Raw genomic sequence first — 17792 nt, forward strand, 5'->3', positions numbered from 1 at the left:
CTCATATCGTTATTAGCATTGTTGCGTATTTTATTCAGAGAAGTATCTGCAATCTTTCTCATCATATGAAGGATTTCTAAATTCACCATCGATAATGGCAGCCGACTAACAGGAGTGTTGGCTGACCTTCTCATCAAAAGCTGATAAAGTATTGGGGCAAATTTTAATTTGGAGGAACATGTGAGGTATTAAAAGTGCCGCAATCGATAGTGTGTTTGGAAGCCATTTCAGGCTTCTGAGTTCCGCATTTAATTGCTGCTTACGAGCAACCCCTTTGGGGGTGAATTTCAATGGTAATTGCTCAATTACAGCAGTATTAATATGGCTTTTGGAATTTAACTGTGGGTGCATGGGTTTTCCAGGCTTCCTTAAGCACACCAGCGAAAGCAAGGTGAGAATGCAACAGCAATTTAGGGAGCTGAAGGCATGGCAGGGAAATATGTAAGTACCACAACTCTACAGTTGCTTACTTGCCTGCTGGTGTGAAAGGCTTTGTTCAGAGTACATGTGCTGAGAGGTTACTTTCATAATTTTGAAGGCTTGTACTACATAATAAAATTGTTAAGAAAATTAAAGCCCATTGGATTAAAGGGTCAGTGGCAGTATGAGTCCAAAATTGGCTAAGGATTAAAAAGCAGAGAGTAATTTTTCAAACTTCAGGGAAATATACAATGGTGTTCTTCAGAGGTCAGTTTTAGAACCACTGCTCATTTTGATACATTTTAATGACCTGGAATTGGGTATACAGAGCATTATTTTGAAGTTTGCAGATGATATGAAACTTGAAAATATATCTACCAATGGGGAGGATAGTAATATATTTAAAGAGGACATATGCAGACTTTTAAAATGGGCAGACACATGGCAGATTGAATTTAATACATAGATGTGGTTAGTGATACATTTTGGTAAAAAAGTATGAGGAGAAGCAGTATGAACTAAATAGCACAAATTTAAAGAAGCTGCAGGAGTAGATTGACTTGACAATGTGCATAAATTTTCAAAGTGATAGGACAAGTTGAAAAGGTTGTCTAAAAAAGTGTATGGGATCCTTAGCTTTGTTGATCGAAGAATAGAGTACAGATACAAAAATTACACTAAACAGAACACTGTTAGGCCTCAGCTGGAGTATTGTGTCTAATTCTGAGCACCACATTTTAGAAAAAATGTCAAAGCCTTGGGGAGGGTGCAGAAGTGATTTACTAAAATGGTACCAGAGATTGCCAATCAGAGTCCACTTGCCAACCAATCAGCACACCTTTTCTCATGTAGCATAAATTGTTGTGATCATTTGAAATTTGGCATTCTTGCATTTGCCCTGATGAGAACAAGACAAAAAGCTTCAGCAACATGTCCCTTTTTTCAGCATTATTCAAGCTTTGTGCTGCCAAGTTATTATTTGTATTGGTTTTCTACTTCTGTTTACCCAACCATATAAAGTATAGTTCCATATAGAATTGCATACATAGAACTTACAGCACAGAAACCATCTCAGCCTTAGAGTATTACTGCAGGAGTTCTTCCTCACAGTATCTTAGACCCAACCATATTCAGTTGCTTCATCAATGATCTTCCTTCTATTGTAAGGTCAAAAGTAGGAGTGTTTGCTGATGATTGCACAATGTTAGTCCCATTTGCAACTTCTCAGAAACTGATGCAGTCCATGCCCGCATGCAGCAAGACCTGGATAACAGTCAGGCTTGGTCTGTTAAGTTGTAAGTAAGATTCACAGCACAGCTGAGCCAGGCAATGTCCATTTCCAACTAAAGAGAATCTAACCATCACATTTGGACTTTCAATGGAATTACTGTCACTGAATACGCCACCATCAACATCTTGGGTATTGACCAGAATCTTAATTGGAGCAGCCATATAAATACTGTGACTACAAGAGCAGGTCATGGGGGAATTCTGTGATGGGTAACTCACCTCCTGAATCTGCAAAACTTGTCCACTATCTGCAAGGCTCAAGTCAGGAGTCTGGTGGAATACTCTCCATTTGCCTGGATTGGTGCAGCTTCAACGATACTCAAGGAGCTCGACACAGTCCAGGGCAAAGCAGCCTGTTTGATATCCCGTCCACCAATGTTACAAAAGACCAGTAATGCATAATTTTTAGAGGATGAACTGGGTAGTCACAAAGTGTCCTTGCAAGCAGACTCTGATCTTGCTTTGCTGACTGGTGGCTCTCTCAGTTTTCTTAGTTTTCCTTAGTTTGGAACAATAATATCACAGGAATGTGATACATATTTCAATCAGGATGTTGACGCAACCACTACAATCACAGGACAGTTTTATTTAATATTTTACATGTGATATTTCTACTAATGGGATTAGCTCATGAAACCATACACCAACTACTACGCTGAAACAGTTGAGTGGAGATAATTCATTTGTGTTCAATGTAATGTTTTTGAAAAGAAATAAATAAGACAGTTAGTCTTTATTTTATCTCTTTCTTTATGATTTCTGTGTTGTTGATAACATAATAAACGTAACAAATTTGTGGTATGCTGATGACACAGCATTACTTGCAGAGTCAGAAGGGGCCTGACAAAATATCGTAGATCAAGTAAAATCTACAAGTTTAGAATTGAGCACACGAAAAAGATAAAAACAATAGTAGTTAGCTATGAGTACATTAGAAGAAACTAAAGTGAAGTTTGAAGTTGATGCTGTCACACTGGAACAAGTAGATAAGTTTGTATTATTTAGGACAAATGATAAGAGAAGATAGTTGAGGCGTTACCGAAATTAGAAAGATGGAGATGGTCAAAACTAATTTTATGAAGGTGAAGGATGTGTTAACATCAAAAAAATCTCAAGATTGTCACAAGGAAAAAGCTCATTAGATGCTACATTCTATCCACTTTCCTATATGCCTCAGAATAAATAAAGATCTGTGGAAGAAAATAGAGGCCTTTGAAATGTATACTAAAATGCATGCTAAAAATTCCATATACAGAAGAGGTGCTTGAAATTGTAAGGGCAAAAAGAACTCTTAAAATGTTGCATCTAGAAAAGAAAGTGTCAGTATTTCAGCCATTTGACAGAGTGTTTTTTAAATTCATTCATAGGATGTTGGCATGTCTGGCTAGGCCAGCATTTATTGCCCACCCCTAATTGCCCTTGAGAAGGGTTATGGTGCACTGCCTTCTTGAACCACTGCAGTCCATGTGGTGTAGGTACACGCGCAGTGCTGTTAGGGAGGGAGTTCCAGGATTATGACCCAACGACAGTGAAGGAACGGCGATATATTTCCAAGTCAGGATGGTGAGTAGCTGGGAGTGGAATATGTAGGTTGTGCTGTACCCAGGCATCTGCTGCCCTTCTCCTTCTAAGTGGTAGGGGATGTGGGTTTGGAAGGTGGTTTTAAAGGAATCTTAATGAGTTGCTGCAGTGCATTTTGTAGATGGTACACACTGCTGCCGCTGTATGTCAATGGTGGGAAGACTGAATTTTTAAGGTGCTGGATGTGGTTCTAAACAAGCGGGCTGCTTTGTTCTGTATGGTTTCAAGTTTCTTGTGTGTTTTTGGTGCTGTACTCTGCTAGGCAAACAGAGAGTATTCCTTCATGTTCCTGACTTGTGACAAGCTTTGGAGATTCAGGAGGTGAATTACTCACTGCAGAATTCCTAGCCTCTGACATGCTCATGTAGGAATAGCATTTATATGACTGGTCCAGTTCAGTTTATGTTCAAACCCGCAAGATGTTGATAATGGGGGATTCACTGATGGTAATGCCACTGAATGTCAAGGGGAGATGATTAGATTCTCTCTTGTTGGAGATGGTCATTGCCTGGCACTTAAATGTCAAGTAGCTTTTGCCACACATTAGGCCAAGCCTGAATGTTGTCAGGGGCAGAATTTTTCGCTGAGTGGGTGGGCACGCGCCCGATCTGCTTGAGCATGAAATAGCACGTGATGACATTGGGCGAGCGTCCTCACACACTCACGTGATATTTTGGTTGGCAGGCACACTCGGGAGTCAGAGCTGGGCCCTCCATCAATTACAAGGCCAGTTAAGGCCATTGAAAAGGCAATTAAACTAGATTTTGCGTTGCCCGTGCGATTTTGTGCTCGTCTCACAGGCAGGTGGGCAGCCGACAATATGCTAAACCTCATCCAAGGGCAGGATAAAAGGGTCAGCAGCATTGCCAATGTGAGTAGTGAGGAGTTTTGGAGATAGTTTGCTGCTGGTTACTTATTGATACTTGGCAACTTCATCTCTGTTTGGGGCTTCATTCTTAGCATTTCCAGGCTTCATTTCAGGACTTGTTGGTGTTTCCAAGGCCCCCAGAAGATTCAGACCATGTGGACCCTTCCAGGTATCAGACAGCCTTCTATTACCCTCATAATGGGGATTGTTTTCTCCGCTGGTGGCACCTCCTCCTCTGAGGAAGAGAGGGGCAGAGGGAGAGGAGGCCAATGCAGCTTCCAGGGGAGGGACCTGTGGGAGGAGAGGTGCAAGCACAAGGGTCACAACGCCAATAGGAAGTCCAATATGGAGGAGGCCGCAGAAGTCACCTCTATCCTACTGCCAGGGTTTACAGGCGGCGATGCAGCTACCTCAATATGTCTGAGGTGCAATGCCGAAGGAGGCTCTGCCTTTCAAGGGAGACAGTGACCTCCATTTGTCAAATGATTGGGCCTGAGACCAGCTCCAGCTGTGTGGGTGGACACCCCATGCCAGTGGCTCTGAAGGTCACAACGACTCAACCTCTTTCCAGAGCTCAGTGGGGGATCTGTGTGGAATCTCTTTATCAGTCTACAGTTGCATTAAGCTGGTGACAGAAGCTCTGTTCAGGTGGGTACTGACATTTATTTATTTCCGAACGGATGAGGCCAGCCAGGCTGAGCGAGCCAAAAGCTTTGCAGCGATTGCTGGGTTCCCCTGCGTCCAGGGTGCCATCAACTGCATGTGTGGCCATCAAGGCACCAGCGGGTGAGCCCGGTGCCTTCGTCAACAGGAAGGGATTCCACTCCATGAATGTGCAGATAATGTGTGACCACAGGATGCAGATTCTGCAAGTCTGTGCAAGGTACCCTGGCAGCTCCCATGACGCTTACATCCTGAGACACTCCCAAGTGCCAAGGCTCTTCAGTGCTCCAGCCCAAATAGATGGATGACTGCTGGGTGACAAGGGCTATCTGTTGGAAAGGTGTTTTATGATGCCTCTCCGCCATCCAAGAACAGAGGAAGTGCAGCGTTACAACAGGAGTCATGCCTCCACAAGGACAGTGGTAGAGGTTTTCTCAAGATGCGCTTCCAATGCCTGGACCGTTCAGGGGGAGTACTACAATACTCCCCAGAGCAGTTATCACTGATAGTGGTTGCATGTTGCGCGCTCCACAATCTGCCACTGTCAAGGGGGGACCCACTGGTGAAGAGGACCTTGATGCAGTTGCACAGACCACAGATGATGAATCCACTAGTGTGTCAGAAGAAGAGCACAGTGAGGAGAACGCTGAGGACGTGGAGGCAGACCTTGGTAACCTCCAGAGAGGCAGGGACAACTGGGACGCCTTGATCCAATGCCCCTTCAGCTAGGCTGCCAAAGATCTGCTTCTGCCTGGAAGGCTGGCACCTCCATCCCAGATGTCTGAAATGACCTGACCCTTTCATTTGCACCCAAAGTCCACTCATTGCCTGTGCACTAAAGTATTGAGCTACTCGCATCCAGCATTAAATACTGGCGTACCCTGCACCAGAAAGAAAAAAGGTGAAGCATACTCAGGCCATCAGAACCAAAGCAAATTTAATGTTATTGTCACATTGAATGCATAATGACATTACCATTACTGGAGTTGATGTCCACACCAGCAGAGATATAAACCAAACATAAATAAACAGAAAATCACCCATGAACCTTATGCTCATGGTGCCTTCAACTTAACGTTTCTAAGTGCTATGTCTTGATGTGGGCCCCCCCCCCCCCCCCCCTTACTGACACTGTTGTTGGCCTTGGTGACCCTGGCAGTTGTCCTCTGGCCAGTGGAGCCTGTGCTGGCCCTGCCTGGGAGGGAGCAGCCAGTGCCACAGCTGGCATCTCCCCAGTCATTGCAGCCTCATCAGATGCCAGGGTCATTGGTGGAGGAGCTTCTGCTGTCATCCAGAGGGCCCTGAGAGGAGCCTGCAGAGACAAAAACAGCTCGTGCACCAACATGAGGTCATTCTGGACCTCCCTGCTCACCATTGATGGATGGGCACCTCGCTGGGATACTGGGTGCCTCATCCATCTCCCACATGGACACTGACTACCTGAGCTCAGTGCCTGTGTGAGGCCTTGTATGTCTGAGTGCAACCCTAGGAACCCCTGATTCTGTTCCTGGAGCTGCCTCTACATCAGAGTTGCCACTCTCTCAATGGAGGAGGCATTGCGCTCAGCCATGAGGGTCATTGCAGTGCTCATGCTCCACATGGGCTCCTCCACAACGGAGACCATGGCATGCAGACCCTCATGGATCTCTGCCAGATCCTCCCACACATCCCACTGGACATCCAGCTTCTGCCGCCTAATGGACAACTCCAGAGGCACATCATCTGCCTTCGACTCAGCATCATCCTGGTCCCCAGCAGTCCTCCGCCTGCTCCTCAAGCAAGTGTGAAGTGCCCTCGCTGATGTGCACCAACATTCTAGCTGCCGATCTAATGCGCACTGAGGTGCTGGTATCTGCGCTGGTGCCTGGTTCATAGCAGGTATGACACAGGTGCAAATGAAGCCCGGTGGTCCTCCGGTGTCAGGCGTGGCCCCTCGAGGTCCAGAAAGTGAGTGCGTGCTGGCAAATCTAAGGGAAAACAAGGACATGTCACTAGTTAAAGTTATCATACTGTCGCTATGCATGCCAGGCACCCTGGTGAGACAATGGAGATCTGCATCAGGTGCCATCATCTTTCAATGATCAATTTAAAGTCCAGGTTTGAGGCTCCCATCAATGAAGGGACTACACTAGAATGGTTGCACAATCTGAAACTCTCACCTCTGTGCACTGCATTCTTACCTTCATCTGGCAGCCCCTCCTCTCCATGCCTGGCTGCACGTGGAATGTGCGGGCTCTCTAGCTCTAGGGTGTCATGCTCAAACCTGGTCAGCAGCAGCAGGTTGGACGGGGCCTCCAACTGCATGTGACCTCTCTGATTGGTTATGGTTTGTCTTCTCCTGATTAGTCCACTCTCTACTTGCAGCGCCATCGGAGCCTGGCCACACCCCAGCTGAGGAACACATTGCAGGGCACATCCGTGTCGCAGCCCTCGAGCTGCAATGCAATCAATCCAAGCAGCCAGGGCTCATCCCCTTAGCCAGCTCCAGTGTCATTGACAGTTGCACTCAGACTCTAACACTCCTGAGGTCCACGGTGGATCGGCCACACCTTAACATTTCTGTACACTGACCCATGCCAACACGGTACTCACCCTTTTTGAGCACAGCAGGTCATTGAACCTCTTCCAGCACAGGACCTATGTGCGCCGCAACACATCATGGCTGCTGACCTGCGCAGCAACCTCCTCCCATGCCTTCTTTGTGAGGTGCAGTGGCCTCCTCCCCCCATTTCTGGGGATAAGGGTGTCCCTCCTGGCAGCCACCTCCTCCAGGAAGACCGCGAGGCGCTCATTCGAAAAGTAGGGGGCTGAGTATCCATCTGATCTGCCCTCCCGCCTGGCGTCTCCAGCCGCACTTGACTCCATAACTTGAATGTTGAAGACATAGAAGAGACATTCTTCCATGGCAGCCTTCAAGGGGTTGCCTCTTCCACTTTTAAACTGGCTGCCATTGTACCTGGCAGCCGACTGGCTCCCATCCCCGTCTGGCCCTTTCCCAACCAGTGCGGAGCCGTGTTTCATGCTGGATGGGCCTTAATTGGCCCGCCAGCATGAAATTGCAGTTGGGAGCCAATCGCGGGCAGCAGCCCTTTTCCTGGCTGATCCTGGGCCTGCCGCCGAACTGAAAATTCTGGCCAAGATCTTGCTGCATATGGACACAGACTGCTTCAGTATCTGAGGAGTCGTGAATGGTATTTGTAGTATAAAGGGTTAACAGGATGGCTATGCTAAGGTATAACATGGATGAAGATATATCGCTAGCATCAGTTAGTCATATGTTGGATTCTCTCTCTCTCTCTCTCTCTCTTGAGAGAGAGAGAGAGAGAGAAATTGGAACACCATGCTTAGGAGCAACATGCCTACCCTGTAACCTGTTTAAATGTTGTACTAATGAACAAGTGTTAAGCAAATACCAGAGTATGACTACAATCTGTCCAGTAACCAAGAACTATGCCTAGTGTCTGCAGATCTCAAAACAGTGCTGAACATCATGCTATCATCAGCGAACATCCCCACTTCTGACAATATGATGGAGGAAAGGTGATTGATGAAGCAGCTGAAGATGGTTGGATCTAGGATACTACCCTGAGGAACTCCTGCAGTAGTGTCCTGGGACTGAGATGATTGACCTCCAACAACCACAACCATCTTCCTTTGTGCTTGGTATTAATCCAACCAGTGTAGAGCTTTCCCCCGATTCTCATTGACTTCAGTGTTGCTTGGGCTCCTTGATGCCACATTTGGTCAAATGCCGCCTTGATGTCAGGGGCAGTCACTTTCAAGTCACCTCTTGAGTTCAGCTCTTTTGTCCATGTTTGGAGCAAAGCTATAATCAGGTCAGGAGCTGAGTGGCCCTGGCAGAACTCAAGCTGAGCATCTGTTTATTGTCATATAAGTGCCACTTGAAAGCACTGTTGATGACACTTCCTATCACTTTGCTGATGATTCAGGGTGAACTGATGGGGTGGTAATTTGTCGGATTTGATTTGTCCTGCTGTTTGAGGACAAGACATACCTGGAAAATTTTCCACATTGCTGGGTAGGTGCGAGTGTTCTAGCTGTACTGGAACAGCTTGGCTAGGACGTGGCTAGTTCTGGAGCACAAGTCTTCAGTATCCTACTGCGGAATGTTGTCGGGGCCCTTAGCCTTCGCAATATCCAGTGCCTTTAGCTGTTTCTTGATATCACTTGGGGTGAATGAAATTGGCTGAATACTGGCAACACTGCTGCTGGGGATGTCAAGAGGAGGCTGAGATGAATCATCCACCAGGTCTGAAAATGGTGACAAATGCTTCGGCCTTGTCTTTGCACAGATGTGGTGGGCTCCCTTATCATTGAGGTTGGGGATATTTGTGGAGCTGCCTCCTCCAGTTAGTTGTTTAATTGTTCACTGCCATTCACAACTGGATATGGCAAGAACGCAGAGCTTAGATCTGATCTGTTGGCTGTGGGATTGCTTAGTGTCAAGAAACTATCATATTTTTCCTAATATTGCTGTAGGATATTTTAAAGCAGGCTTATATGTGTGTGTATATGGCTCTGTGTGTGTGTGGCTAATTTAATTAAACTAGCCGATTAGTCTGCAAGGTTTAAATTAGCAAAGAAATGAGGATTAAAACAGGCGTTTGAAATGGAGATGAGTAGAGCTAGGGCGAGGTCAGTAGGTACAGTGTGAATGGAATTTGCATTTTAGATAAGTGGAGAAGTGTTTGATTTTCAATGGGACAGGGAAGATTTTTACAACTGCCAAGATAAATAAGGCAAAGTTATTACATTGTTTTTTTTCCCAAACATGCTGGCTCTAATGAGAACATGAAAGTTTTTTTTATATTCTGGGAAAAGTAACTTGTAAAGACAAGTAGAAATGATGGGATTTCCAAATCAAAAGGGATTAAATATATTTAAAGAAGAATGGAAGGCTGTGTGAGGTATGTGGCCATGTGAGATCTTGAAAGGTAACTGTGTGAAACAGACTTGGGGAATAAACCTCCAGCCACCCATACTGTTCCAGTTACCAAAGTTGTGTTGAAAGCCTTTGGAATCCCATTGCTTGTGTTAAAATTGCTGGATGACTTTATCAATTTGGAATCGATTTGGACTGTTGTATTAAAAGGAATGTATATTTTGGAGTTTGGTTACGTATAAATTTTGGGAACTGTTATAACTGTGTAACTGTAATAGAACAAAGAACAAAGAAAAGTACAGCACAGGAACAGGCCCTTCGGCACCTCCAAGCCTGTGCCGATCATCTTGCCCGTCAACTAAAACATTTTGCACTTCTGGGGTCCGTATCCCTATATTCCCCTCCTATTCATGTATTTGTCAAGCTGCCTCTTAAACACCACTATCGTACCTATAATCTTGTGTGTGTGTTGAAGGTTTTTTCTTCTTTTGTCAATAAATGTTTTAATTTAATCTTTAAAATGTCTAAAGGTGGTAGTGGACTCAATACTTCTGACTTCAGTGCACCAGACTCCTCGTAATAACTACAAATTGCAAAATCATTGTGATAGCGTGGCCAAATTTCCCTTGTGGATTTGGTCAGTCTGACAAATACCACCTGCCGTATCATACCAAAACTGGGGGCTATTTGCAGGATTTTTGAAATTCCTTGACTGGCTTGGAGTTGGTGAACTTTAAGGCTACAAGTATGAGATGAACATTGAACTCAGGAGTTGGTGTTGAGGGATGTTAAAGTAGTTAGACTGCAAATATGGCTTTAACAATTGCTAAGGCTTTTCTGGGAGTAGAAGATGTAACCCTGATTGGTTTACAAAAAATAACTAAGGCACAGTTAACAGAATTGGTGGATAAGTTGTAGTTAGGATTAACCACAGGGGCAAAGAAAGCGGACATAATTGAAGTTACGGCGCAGCATTTGAAATTGGAAGGGATACCTGAAACTAGTGAGTCACAGTTGGAGGTAGAGAGGCTTCAGTTGCAAATGAAAATATCTTGAATTGGAGGCAAAAGAGAAGGAAAATGAAAAAGAGAGAGCATTTCAAAGAGAAATGGAAATGAGAAAATTTGACCTTCAGAGGGAGAAATTAGCAATGTAGGAAAGAGAAAAGGAAAGGGAAAAAGAAGATCAGCTTAAAAGGCTGGAAGTTAAAAAGGATACTTCAGATGCTGAGGAAGGTCCTGATGTGGAAATAACCACTTTCAATCTAAAACCCAGTGGAGAGATGTTTAAATTTGTACAGGCTCTTCTGAGGTTTGAGGAAAAGGATGTAGAGATGTTCTTTATTTTGTTTCAGAAGATAGCTAAGCAAATGAAAAGGCCACAAGAAATCTGGACATTGCTTTTACAGTCTAGATTGGTAGGTAGAGCTCATGAGGTATATGCATCACTGTCAGAGGAAGTATTGGTGGATTATGAGGCAGTAAAAAAGGCTATTTTCAGTGCACATAAGTTGGTTCCTGAGGCATATAGGCAGAAATTTTAGAATGTAAGGAGACAGCCTGGTCAGACTTATATTGAGTTTGAGAGAGTAAAACAAAGCAATTTTGACTGGTGGATACGGGCATTTAAAGTTTAATACACAAGATAAGGTCACGCGGAGTTAGGGGTAATTTATTAGCTTGGATAGAGGATTGGCTAACCAACAGAAAGCAGAGTCCGGATAAATGGGTCTTTTTCTGGATGGCAAGCTGTAACTGGTAGGGTGCCACAGGGTTTGGTCTTTGGGTCCCAACTATTTACAATCTATATTAATGACTTGGATTCAGGGATAGAAGGTACAATAGCTAAATTTGCAAATGACACCAAAATAGGTGGGAAAGTAAGTTGCAATGAAGAAATAAGAAATTTACAAATGGATATGGACAGGTTAGTTGAATGGGCCAAAATTTGGCAGATGGAGTTTAATGTGGATAAGTGTGAGGTTATCCATTTTGGTTGAAAGATTAAAAAGGCGACTTATTATTTAAATGAAGAGAAACTTCAGAATGTGTCAGTGCAGAGGGATCTGGGTGTCCTCGTGCATGAATCACTAAAAGCTAGTATGCAGGTACAGCAGGTAATAAGGAAGGTAAAAGGAATTTTGGCATTTATTGCTAAAGGAATAGAGTATAAAAATAGGGAAGTGTTATTGCAACTGTACATGGCATTGGTGAGACCGCACCTGGAGTACTGTGCAAAGTTTTAGTCTCCTTACTTGAGGAAGGATGTAGTTGCATTGGAGGCGGTTCAGAGGAGGTTCATTAGATTGATTCCAGAAATGTGGGGCTTGTCTTGTGAGGAGAGATTGAGCAGTTTAGGCCTATACTTGCTAGAGTTTGGAAGGATGAGGGGAGATCTAATTGAGGTATATAAGATGCTAAAGGGGATAGACAAAGTAGACATGGAGCAGATGTTTCCCCTTGTGGGGCATTCTAGAATGAGAGGCCATAGTTTTAGGCTAAGGAGTGGTGGATTTAAATCAAAGATGAGGAGGAATTACTTTTCTCAAAGGGTCGAGAATCTGTGGAATTCACTACCTCAGAGTGTGGTGGATGCTGGGATGCTGAATAAATTTAGGGAGGAGATAAACAGATTTTTAATTAGTAATGGGTTGGAAGGTTATGGGGAGAGGGCAGGAAATTGGAGTTGAGGCCGAAATGAGATCAGCCATGATGGTATTGAATGGCGGGGCAGGCTCGAGGGGTTGAATTGCCTACTCCTGCTCCAAGTTCTTATGTTCTTATGTTCTATTAAAGGTAGAGACAACATATGCAGCTCTTAGAGAAGTAATTCTTTTGGAAGAATTTAAAGATACAATTCCTTTAGTAGTTAGAACTCGTGTGGAAGAACAGAGGGTTAAAACAGGTAGGCAAGCAACAGGGATAACTAATGATTATGAGCTACTCCATAGATCTAAACCTCTTCTTTGTCACCCTTTTAAATTCGAGAAGGATAGACTGTGGGAAGATGAAAGGAAGGCAGGTAGGCAGGCAAAAGAAGGAGCAGTCGGAAATTTTCAGGAAGCTTCTCCTCAGACCAGAAAGGAAGTGCTGAGGGTAGAAGTGACACTTGAAGACTTAAATGTTTTCACTGTAATAAGGTGGGGACAATGAAGTCAATGTGTTGGAGGTTACAGTGAAAACCTATTGCAGTAGTTTGGAAGCAGAGAAGTCCTGGAAATAAGATTACTGTGGGTTCTGAGATCCAGGGGCAAGGAAAACCAGTGGTTTGTGTACAGAGGAAGCAGGAGGAATCACTGGTAGGTAAAGAAGTGGGAGTGTGTTCACAATTTACCCAAGGGAGTTTAGAAGGCCAAGTTTTAGAAATGTTTAAAGATTTTGCGTGTGAAGGGAAAGTCTTTCTGTATGTACAGGGTGGAGCAGGCAAAGATCTTAAAACTTCAAGGGACACAGGGGCTAGTCAGTCCTTAATGTTATGAACTGGTGCTATTTGTTGTCCAGAGGGAATATTGCAGGAAAGAATGATAATAAGTGGAATTCATGGAGATGCTAAATGATTGGACCAGGACTGTGGGTGGTCACTGCTACCAATACTATCATGGACAGATGCCTTTGCAACAGGTAGACTGGTGGAGGACAATGTCAAGTAGGCTTTCTCTTTTTATTAGTTCCCTCACCATCTGCCACAGACACAGCATAGCAGATATATCCTTCAGGACTCGGCTAGCTTGTTCAGTAGTGGTGCTACCAAGCCACACTTGGTGTTTATCATTAAAGTCCCCCACCTAGAGTACATTCTATGTCTTTGCCACCCTCATTTCTTCTTCCAATTGGTGTTCAACATGGAGGAGGACTGATGATGGTGGTACCAATGATGAGTCCCTCATCAGCTGAGGGAGGGTGGTAGCTGACAATCAGCAGGAAGTATTCTTTCCCATGTCCGACCTGATCCTATGAGACTTCATGGAATCTGGAGTCAAAGTTGAGGACTCCCAGGGCAATGCCCTCCTGGTTGTATACCAATGTGCTGCCATCTCTACTGGATCTGTCCTGTCAGTGGGACAGGACATACCTAGGGATGGTGATGGTGTTGTATGGGACGTTGTCTGTGAGGTATAACTTGGTGAGTTTGACTATGTCAGGCTGTTGCTTGACTGGTCTCTGGGACAGCTGCCCCAATTTTGGCACAAGCACCAGATGTTAATAAAAAGGACTTTGCAGTGCTGGGTGTGCTGTTGTCATTTCCGGTACATTAGCAAAAGCAAACATGTATCTATTAGAGGCAGAGGCAGGAGAAATCTTTTTGGAGTATGAGGAAATAGCAAAGACATTAAACAAATACTTTGGATTGGATTTTTGCTACTGAGGCAATTTGCTTGAGTTGGAAAATTTCCTGACTCAACAGACCCACATTGATATAAAGAGCCCTGTCACACAAAATTTTCAGTTTGGGGAGTGGGGTGGGGGTATGATCACATCGGGGCTGCTGCCTCCAGAGGCAGTTCAGAGATGGCCATTGAAGCAGGCAAGTGACGAGGTAGGTTGGTTAGAAGGCCCGACGTGATTCTCAGAGACTTCGGCCTAGTTTTATAAAAGGCTTTTAGGTCCTCTATCCCTCACTGTCTGTGTCACCTGCCCTCCCCCGACTCCCCACTCACCCCATGCCACCTCATACCACCCATGCCCTCTCCATAGCACTCACTCAATATCCACTGTGGGCAGACAAAGCAGCCCGCTTGATTGGCACCCCATCCACAAACGTTCACTCCCTCCAGCAATGTGTACCATCTACAAGAGGAACTTAGCATGGCTCCTTAAATGGCACCTTCCAAACCCACAACCACTACCACCTAGAAGTGCAAGGGCAGCAGACACATGGGAACACCACCACCTGAAAGTTCTCCTCCAAGCCATTCAGAATCCTGACTTGGAAATATATCACCGTTCTTTCACTGTCACTGGGTCAGAATCCTGGAACTCCCTCCCTAACAGCATTGTGGGTGTACCTACACTGTATGGACTTAATGGTTCAAGAAGGCAGCTCACTCCACCTTCTCAAGGGCAGTTAGAGGTGGGAAATAAATGCTGGCCTAGCCAGCAACAGCTCCATCCCATGAATGAATTTTTGAAAAAGACCTCAGGAGCATTGTGAAGAAGAGAAAAAGATAAAGTTCCAACAACATACTCAAGTTCTCACTCATACACACTTGATACTGAAAAAAGCTCTCATTCATGGAACCCATTGAAAGAATTTAAAAGCTCTTAAATGGACAATCTGTTGTAAAACAAACAAAATTCAATTTTGTAACCATATCAAAGACATCTGATCATGTAATACCCTCTTAAAACTGTCAGTCAAAATGTGAACTCGGCTACCCTTCTGTGATATGTGCTTTTTGAGCTTTTGAAACTGAACCAAGCATTCATAATGGGCTCAGCTGTAATAAAATCCTTGATGAAATGTCAATAATGAAGTCTATTCAAACTGCTGGAACAGATGGTCTATCCAGAGCTACACCAGATAGTCTGTTAATTATTCCAATTCAGCAGTATGTCTTTTTTTTAACTCTAACTGCTGCTGTCTAGATCCTTTTTGTTTTTAAAGTGCTGTGGATTTAAATCAATTCAGAACATGATCCTTAATCGAACTTTGTCCACCCTTCACAAGAGTTTACATCTACTCCATCAATTCGTAACTCCCATACTGTGGCCTAAGGCCCTTGGAACAGCTAAACTAAGGTCTAAAAACAAAAAACTGCGGATGCTGGAAATCCAAAACAAAAACAGAATTACCTGGAAAAACTCAGCAGGTCTGGCAGCATCGGAGGAGAAGAAAAGAGTTGACGTTTCGAGTCCTCATGACCCTTCAACAGAACTAGGCTGTTTGACTCAGCACTAATTTCAAGTGGCCCTGCTGAATTTGGGTTTCCCATCTGTGATTTATACTCCACCCCCACTTTCCCCTACTGGCAAAAATGGAATCTGTCAGAAATAGGGTAGGACTTCCATATCCAGATCTCAACTGTATTTTTAAAGGCCTCTGGAGTCATCCTAGCTCCATGAAAATCCAGCCCACTTTATTTGTCTCCACAGTAGAAGACAAAAAATTATTTTGGAAATACTGTTGAACCAAATATTTAATGAGATTGAGGAATTTAGGAATATTATTAATAAAGAAAAGGTACTGGATAAATTAATGTGACTTAATGTCAACAAGTCCTGTGGACCAGATGGCTTGCATCCTAGGGTTCTAAAAGAGGTTAGCTACAGATCAATGCTTCCTTCAAGTGGTGTTCAACATGAAGGAATATTGATTCATCAGCTGATGGTGGGGGGGCGGGCAGCACTTGGTAATCAGCAGGAGGTTTCCTTCTCTATATTTGACTTCATAGGGTCCGGAGGAGATGTTGAAGACTCCCAAGGCAACTCCCTCCCAATTGTATACCACTGTGCCGCCATCTCTGCTGGGTCTGTCCTGCTGGTGGGATAGGACATACCCAGGGATGGTGATGGTGGTGCCTGGGACATGATCTGTAAGGTATGGTTCCGTGTCATTTGGTTTTGATCTTCCAGGATTACCTAGATTTTAGTATAGTCCCCATAGATTGGAAGCTAGCAAACATAAACCCACTATTCAACCAAAGGAAGGAAAGAAAAAACAGAGACTGACAGAGCGGTTAGCCTGACATCAGTACGCAGGAAAATACTTGAATCTAGAAAGCTGTGAGAAGGATGCTAAGAGGCTGCAAAGTGATATCGACAGGTTAAATGAATGGTTAAGAACGCTGCAAGCGGGTCAGTGACGTAGTGGTATTGTCACTCGACTGGTAATCCAGAGACCCAGGGTAATGCTCTGAGCAGATGGTAGAATTTGAATTCAATATAAATCTGGAATTAAAAGTCTGATGATGTCCATGAAACCATTGTCAATTGCCGTAAAAACCCATCTGGTTCACTAATCCCCTGAAGGGAAGGAAACCTGCTGTCCTCACCTGATCTGGCCTGCATGTGACTCCACAGACTCCACAGCAATGTGGCTGACTCTTAAATGCCCTCTGAAATGGCCTAGCAAGTCACTCAGTTGTATCATACCCCTAAAAAGTCAATAAAAAGGAATGAAACCGGATGGACCACCCAGCACCGATGTAGGCACTGGAAATGACAACGGCAAACTCAGCTCTGTTGACCCTGCAAAGACCTTCCTACTAATATCTGGGGGCTTATGCCAAAATTGGGAGAGCTGTCTCACAGACTAGTCAAGCAACAGCATGACAAAGCCACAGAACAGATCATGTCCCAGGCACCACCATCACCATCCCTGGGTATGTCTTGTCCCACCAGCAGGACAGACCCAGCAGAGCTGGTGGCACAGTGGCATACAGTTGGGAGGGAGTTGCCCTGGGAGTCCTCAACATCCACTCCGGACCCTATGAAGCCAAACATGGAGAAGGAAACCTCTTGCTGATTACCGTGTGGTGCCCCCACCACCCCGCCCCTTCAGCTGATGAATCAGTACTCCTTCATGTTGAACATTACTTGGAGGAAGCACTGAGGGCAGCAAGGGCGCAGAATATACTCTGGATGGGGGAACTTCAATGTCCATCACCAAGAGTGGCTCAGTAGCACCACCACAGACCAAGCAGGCCTGCAGCATGTGGTGAGGGACCCAATAAGAGGGAAAAACATACTTGACCTTATCCTCACCAACTTGCCTGCCGCAGATGCATCTGTTCATGACAGTATTGGTAGGACTGACCACCGCATGGTCCTTGTGGAGACAAAGTACTGTTTTGACACTGAGAATACCCACCATCATGTTATGTGGCACTACCACCGTGCTAAATGTGATGGTTTCAAACAGATCTAGTAACTCAGGACTGGGCATCCATGAGGAACTATGCGCCATCAGCAGCAGCAGAATTGTACTCAATCACAATCTGTAATCTCAGGGCCCAGCATATCGCCCACTCTACCATTACCATCAAGCCAGGGGGTCAATCCTGGTTCAATGAAGAATGCAGGAGGGCATGCCAGGAGCAGCACCTGGCATACCTAAAAATGAGGTGTC

The 17792-nt window shown here is 44.7% G+C and overlaps 2 protein-coding genes across 3 annotated transcripts in view; one reads left to right on the forward strand and one right to left on the reverse strand.

Annotated features, from left to right (window-relative positions):
* rsph14 (radial spoke head 14 homolog) overlaps positions 1 to 17792 on the forward strand; it is an 876175-nt gene that overhangs the window by 379499 nt on the left and 478884 nt on the right. The window lies entirely within an intron of this gene.
* gnaz (guanine nucleotide binding protein (G protein), alpha z polypeptide) overlaps positions 1 to 17792 on the reverse strand; it is a 315345-nt gene that overhangs the window by 272176 nt on the left and 25377 nt on the right. The window contains exon 1 of one of the 2 annotated variants that reach the window (XM_041203454.1): positions 1930 to 1974. The exons of the other annotated variant lie outside the window; for it this stretch is intronic. The gene's annotated coding sequence lies outside the window, so the exon portion shown is untranslated. Of the gene's footprint in view, positions 1 to 1929; positions 1975 to 17792 lie in introns of those variants that run through there. 2 annotated transcript variants of the gene reach the window in all.

Source organism: Carcharodon carcharias, chromosome 13, assembly GCF_017639515.1.
Source record: "Carcharodon carcharias isolate sCarCar2 chromosome 13, sCarCar2.pri, whole genome shotgun sequence".
Lineage (NCBI taxonomy): Eukaryota > Metazoa > Chordata > Chondrichthyes > Lamniformes > Lamnidae > Carcharodon > Carcharodon carcharias.